The 7,660-nt window shown below is 36.4% G+C and overlaps 1 long non-coding RNA gene across 1 annotated transcript; it reads left to right on the top strand.

Moving 5' to 3' along the window:
- The first annotated feature begins 822 nt into the window (after positions 1-822).
- LOC309510318 lies at positions 823-2,703 on the top strand. Its single transcript, XR_014210309.1, has 2 exons — positions 823-1,072; positions 1,680-2,703. It is a non-coding gene; the product is annotated as an uncharacterized lncRNA (long non-coding RNA).
- Positions 2,704-7,660: the final 4,957 nt, after the last annotated feature.

Here is a 7,660-nt window from a genome sequence, read left to right as displayed (position 1 = left end):
CTTTCACAAGTCAAAGCAATTCATCATTACTCAAGATTTAACAGTTGAAATGACTATACAGCCTTAATTTAATGCAGCAAAAATTATTTTACAGTGTAGGCTACTAAGATCTTTTCTTCTTTTTTTTTTTTTGCTCAGCCTTTTTCTTGGTTGCTTTTATAAACAGCCAACCATTTATTTAACAGTGTCTTTTATAAAAGAGACTATAATATAACAAAAAAATTACCATTATGTAGAATATTTTTGTACTTCACTTTTATTTGTTCCCATGTTGGTGACTCTGACATTACAATGAACAAAGTAATTATGCAATTATTCAAATACAAAAATATAGGCTAATAAGTGATAAAAAAACATCTAACATGGCCACTTCTAACGGATTTAAATTGTCTGCTACTTTTTGCCAGCCCTCTCTCCTGGCTTTTGCAGACTTTGAGGTGTTCCCTGGCGGTTTGCATTAAAACATTAAAATTCCGAATAAACTTCGACTATTAGTTCTTGCTCTGCTGAGGAGAAAAACTGAGCGCGCTCTTTGGCCATGCTGAACAGCCAATAGCAGCGTTGCTGATCAATGTTTCTACTATCGATACATATCCCCTTTTAAGCCAGCGCATGAACGCGCAGTTATCTCAGATAACTCAATCCAGCGATACTAATCCTATCCGGCAAGTGTGTTCGAAGAACCGAGTTAGCCAGATCATGATTAGCACGATGATATTATCTTGGATGTGTCATTTGATCTCGGATGTAATAAGCAACGTACGAAGAACGACCCCCTGTAGCCTACCTGATACGTTGTGTTTTGTTTTTTTTGTTTTTTTTATGGAATGTATGCATGTAAAACAGAAATATATCTGGTCACCATTTATGTCTGAGTTGGATGTAATTGCCAAAACTGTGCTGCCAAGATGTAACAAAAGATCTCCCGACATTACCAAATCCCGCGATAGGTTAGATTATCTCACGAGATGTTAACGCGTTTTCCCCATAGACTCACTCCGGAACACTGAAGTTTGAACAACCACGAAGAGAGGAGGAATTGAGGCCCATATTATTAAAAATCTACTGTTGGGTACGTACATTTTGTATTATTAGATTCACGTGCTAGAGTTTTACTTGTTTGACATGAATGAACCGAAAGAAATGATGCCCACATTGTCAACTGAAATTGGCTAACTGAGTTTGGCTAAAATTAGCTAGTAGGCTAAAAGTTGCTTTGAACTTATACAACGGTATACCATAGTATAAAGTATGTTTAATGATACAGTCAAAGTTATTACTGTAAATTATTAATGTAGCCTTTTGAGAGTTTCTTTCAGAAAGTAAATTATCTGAAGTTGAATGAAATGTTTAGCTGGATTTGAACATGTAGGCTATGTTTTCAGTAACTGCTTTAAAAATGTTGTAATTTTAGAATTGCTAAACATGTCTATTCAGGGGACATCACAGCCCACCTGTCTTTATCAGAAATGTCCTGTTCACTTTCTCACTGTTAACTTTACACACCTAGTTTAGGGTCTTTCTCAAGGGCACCACAGTGGTATTGAAGAGGCAGGGGACAAATGCTGTTTTGAATTTAGCTGAAGACCATACAAATATTTTGAAAATAAGTGCATGTCATTTACCTCAAATTTTTTATTTTCATTTATTTTAAAAAGAAATATATTCTCTTCCCTTAGATGCTGTGAAGAGGTGGAGCCCACATGCTACAGACACTGAAATTGATGCAGCAATGGCAGAACACCTGAAACACACTCCAGGAAGAGCTGGGGGTGGTGGATACAAAAAATGAGCCAAACAATGTGTTTAAGGGATAGTTCACCCAAAAATGAAAATTGTCATCATTTACTCAACCTCATGTTTCAAACCTGTATACCTTTCTATGCTAAACACAAAGATGTTTAGAAGAATGTTTGTAACCAAGCAGATGTCGCTTCCCATTACATTTACATTTAGTCATTTAGCAGACGCCCTTATCCAAAGCGACTTACAAATTAGGACTAAGTTCAGCGAGTCATCATAAAGAGGCAAAAGCAACAACAACGCAGGAATTGCTCAAAATACGAAGTTCAGGTATTATTCAGAGTAGCATAAGCCTGATAAGTGATGTTTCAAAGGGAAAGGATTTTTTTTTTAATTTTTTTTTTTTTAAAATATCCATTAATAATCATTTTTTCTCCAACAATGGTAGTCAGTGGATGCTCTATTTGCTTGGTTACAAACATTCTTCAAAATATCTTCTTTTGTGTTCAGCAGAAGAAAGAAACTCATACAGGTTTGGAATTTGGTGAGTAAATTACATAATTTTCATTTTTGGGTGAACTATCCCTTTATATAATAATTCAGTATTTTGCAATTGGTATTTTAGTTTGGTTAACAAATCGAGAGCTTAGAATTATAAGGTTCTATCTCCGTTTATTGTAGTTTATTGAGCATTAAAGTTTTTAAACTCGGTTTATGTTTTGTGAGATGGAACCTTTTATTTTATTAATAACTACTAACATTTTTTTTTTTTTTTTTTACAAAAATAACACCACACAGGCATTAATAAACACCTAATGGATCAGATTGTCAAAAACTCAATTTCAACCAAAAGTGGAGATAGAACCTTAAAATTCTAAGCTCACGAAATGTTAAACATTGAAAAAAATAAAGAGAAATTTTGGCTGTTCAATATCAATAAAATGTTGTGCTTAATCAGAACATGCTTCTTTTTTTTTGCTTATGTCCACAAATAATGTGTTATTGTTTTTGATGTACACGTGATTAAAACGTTTTATTGACGTTCAGGTCTGACTGGACCAATTTTGGACCTTTTTAGAACCTTTGTCAAAATGTGTAGTCTAAACCTCAAGACTTGATTGTCTTTCACGATGTTACACAATAGGTGTGTGATTATTTTATATGCAGGCTTATATATACACTTAAATTATGCAGCAACACATTTAAACACATATGACGACGCATTTAGACGTCCAGGGACGCGCAGAAGAGACGTGGAATTCACGGCCAGAAAAGACGTGGAATTCACGGCCAGAAATGACGTCGGTTCAACTTCCATTTTGGAACTATTTTTCAACCATGACGGGACGTCTCGGACGGACGTATTTTCAACGGTCATTAAACGTCCAAATGTTTGCTGGGATTGCTCTAATCGCGTTTAGATCCTCAATTTAATACACTATATCTTGATGTAGCAGAATTTGTATAAAATAAAGTTTTACCTTCCGTAGATTGCAATATTTCCGTTGATAAAATTCTTTGTCCATATTCCTTGTTTGTTCTTCATTTACATCCAGCAACACCCAGCAACTCGCTCAAAATAAACATTTAGCAGTCCGATGAAAATAATCCATGTTTTAAACGATGTAAAACCCACAGAATAGGCAAATTGAAGATCCCGCGCAGCAGCAAAGCAAACACCGACTCACTCAACTGACGTTTATTCAAACTTGACTCGTAAAGGCGCGCATAGTTGTCATTGGCTAGATTCCTGGATGACAGTCAGAATAAACAGAGAATAACCAATCATGCTCAAAACAGCTAGTAGAGACAGCCAATAGTGTGGCAACATTGCAATTACAGGAAAATATGAATATATATATATATATATATATATATATATATATATATATATATATATATATATATGTATTTAAATAAATAAATAAAATATATTATGTGCTATTTATTTGGTTGTATTTGTAGGCTGGCTGTTATATTTAATCAATTGGTTAAATTGTTTTTTCATTGCAGTGCATGATTAAAAATTAAACAATAAAAATGAAAGATTAAAAATACTGTAAGAACTTACAGTAACTGACCATATATAATATTTATTTACCACTGTTCTGATAAAGTGCAATTTAATAGAGCAAACAGTAAACAGAGCAAACACTGCATATATTCATATACAATTCTGTATGTAGATCTATATGAAAATCTAATGAATTGGTATCATGGTGGTGACAGTTACATTCATGTGACCCATAATGACCCTTTTACACTTTCACAAATTCTTGACCTTTCCTTTAGAAACACTCTTATGCCTAATAATGTCAACATCCATTTTCACCCTGTGTGGCACTGGTACACAACCTGTTGGTTTAGAGTTAATCCTCTGTCCAACGCAACACTTTGGTAACATTGGCATAATTATAAACAAGTTACAACATAATACCCCGGGTTTCACACTACACAGGCAAGTCTGTAGTCCCAGACTAAAATGCATGTTTGAGCTGTATTACCTGAAAGCAACTTGTACTGACATATCTTATGGCAGTGCCATTGTTTTGTCTCAAGATGCACGCCGGTAATGTTTTTGTGTTTTTTTAAGGCACATTTATAAAAGCTATAATTAAATACCCAAATTGAACTAAGGACAAATCCTGGCTTTATCTAAACCCTGTCTGTGAAACCGGGTCTGGGTTAGAAATTAAGGGTTAAGGTTAACCCTAATCCTAACCTTAAGACTTGTCTACAGACTTTTATTTAACAGCATGGTGTTAACTGCAGTGGTTAGGCCTTTAGCATTGATAAAGGACAAAAATCTTCTCACTGTGACAGTCTGTTTAGTAAAGATTGTTTGTATGGATTGTCCCTAAACTAGAGCTATAGATGCATTCAAGACATACCTAGTATCATAAAGATCGTATTTACAAATTGAACACACATGAACGCCGCCACAATGATGAAAATATGAGTAGGATTCGGAAGCTTGGGATTTTCTTTAATCCACAATCTCGAGTTATGAGTGTGTCAGTGAGAAACATTGTGGAATACCACAATACTTGGGTATTTAGCAGTTACATTGTCAGGCTTTTCTATTTACGATGAAGTAAGCTAATGCCTGCACAAAATATGACAGTGTTATAGTATAACAATATAACATGTAGGCTAATGATACATTTTACAGTGGCTTCATAAATTAATTTAAAACATAAAAATAAAAAAATAAAAAAATAGTAAAACCTCATGAATACAAACTTCCCAGGAGGACTTAAAAGTGCCATGTGTGCATCATGAACCCTGTTGGTGTCTGACCAGCAAGATCAATTTAACAGTTAATGATATAGTCCGTAACAGTCAGTTAATTAATTTACAGATATTGTTTGTCATTTTGTTCTGAATTAGTTCTGGCTGTCAGTCATTGACTGTTTCTGGATTTCAACGGACGTCCAGATTATAGTCAGTATGAACGTCTGTTCTGAACTAGTTCTGGCTGTCAGTGGACGTTTAGATTATGGCCGGATTGGACATCTTAATTCACGTCATTTATGGACTGTTTCTGGATGTCAACGGACGTCCAGATTATAGTGAGTATGAACGTCTGTTTTGAACTAGTTCTGGCTGTCAGTGGACGTTTAGATTATGGCCGGATTGGACATCTTTATTCACGTCATTTATGGACTGTTTCTGGATGTCAACGGACGTCCAGATTATAGTCAATATGAACGTCTTTTCTGAACTAGTTCTGGCTGTCAGTGGACGTTTAGATTATGGACGGATTGGACATGTTTATTCACGTCATTTATGGACTGTTTCTGGATGTCAACGGACGTCCAGATTATAGTCAGTATGAACGTCTTTTCTGAACTAGTTCTGGCTGTCAGTGGACGTTTAGATTATGGCCGGATTGGACATGTTTATTCACGTCATTTATGGACTGTTTCTGGATGTCAATGGACGTCCAGATTAAAGTCAGTATGAACGTCTGTTCTCAACTAGTTCTGGCTGTCAGTGGACGTTTAGATTATGGCCGGATTGGACATGTTTATTCACGTCATTTATGGACTGTTTCTGGATGTCAACGGACGTCCAGATTATAGTCAGTATGAACGTCTTTTCTGAACTATTTCTGGCTGTCAGTGGACGTTTAGATTATGGCCGGATTGGACATGTTTATTCACGTCATTTATGGACTGTTTCTGGATGTCAACGGACGTCCAGATTATAGTCAGTATCAACGTCTTTTCTGAACTAGTTCTGGCTGTCAGTGGACGTTTAGATTATGGCCGGATTGGACATGTTTATTCACGTCATTTATGGACTGTTTCTGGATGTCAACGGACGTCCAGATTATAGTCAGTATCAACGTCTGTTCTCAACTAGTTCTGGCTGTCAGTGGACGTTTAGATTATGACCAGATTGGACATCTTTATTCACGTCATTTATGGACTGTTTCTGGATGTCAACAGACGTCCAGATTATAGTCAGTATGAACGTCTGTTCTCAACTAGTTCTGGCTGTCAGTGGACGTTTAGATTATGGCCGGATTGGACATCTTTATTCACGTCATTTATGGACTGTTTCTGGATGTCAACGGACGTCTAGATTATAGTCAGTATGAACGTCTTTTCTGAACTAGTTCTGGTTGTCAGTGGACGTTTAGATTATGGCCGGATTGGACATGTTTATTCACGTCATTTATGGACTGTTTCTGGATGTCAACGGACGTCCAGATTATAGTCAGTATGAACGTCTTTTCTGAACTAGTTCTGGCTGTCAGTGGACGTTTAGATTATGGCCGGATTGGACATGTTTATTCACGTCGTTTATGGACTGTTTCTGGATGTCAACGGACGTCCAGATTATAGTCAGTATGAACGTCTTTTCTGAACTAGTTCTGGTTGTCAGTGGACGTTTAGATTATGGCCGGATTGGACATGTTTATTCACGACATTTATGGACTGTTTCTGGATGTCAACGGACGTCCAGATTATAGTCAGTATGAACGTCTTTTCTGAACTAGTTCTGGCTGTCAGTGGACGTTTAGATTATGGCCGGATTGGACATCTTTATTCACGTCATTTATGGACTGTTTCTGGATGTCAACGGACGTCTAGATTATAGTCAGTATGAACGTCTTTTCTGAACTAGTTCTGGCTGTCAGTAGACGTTTAGATTATGGCCAGATTGGACATAATTTCTCAGTGTCATTAATCGACTAATTCTGGCTGTCAATGGACGTTCAGATCATGGCCTGGACGGGCGGACTTGATATCAACCTGTTTTGTACGTCCACAGACGTCGCTTGCTCAGTGGGACATTTTTAGGATTTATTCACATGGAAAATGTCATAAATGTTATCAGTGAATATTTCATAGTACATAATGCTTAATCTGTAGACACAGCAGTAAAGGGAAAATACTGTATGTATATGTAGTTCTGTTCTATATTTTGTGATTACTACTCTTGAAATGATGCTCTGTCATTGATTGACATAAGAGTGATTTAACTGTTTTACATTGTATAAAAAAAACAATACAGACTCTGATAAGTGAAGCAGCAGCAGCTTCGTGTCCTGTATTAATATATACATATATCTCCCCTCATCAGGCGGTGAGGGTACTACATTTTGGTCGTATTGAAAAGTCCATTTTAAATTTTACGTAAAATGCGATATCCGCCGTGTTATTCTCTCATGTTTTCTCCCTTTCTTTCCAAACCGCGACAAACGCCAGTCTCCTTTCTCTGCAGAATGCGATAAATCCGCTCAACCAATCACAGCGCACCATTCCACGCATTGTAAACAGTAACGGCGGCGCTCTGAATACACCCGACATCCTAGTTTTTCCTATCTACTTTGTACTTTTTTATCAACAATCAAACAAAAATGTGTATAATTTTGACGGCATTGATGAACCTGTGGTGGTTTCTG

Source organism: Leuciscus leuciscus (genome assembly GCF_965113295.1).
Source record: "Leuciscus leuciscus genome assembly, chromosome: 12".
NCBI lineage: Eukaryota > Metazoa > Chordata > Actinopteri > Cypriniformes > Leuciscidae > Leuciscus > Leuciscus leuciscus.
The sequence above is the reverse complement of the archived record's forward strand: the minus strand, read 5'-3'. Positions and strand labels throughout refer to the sequence as shown.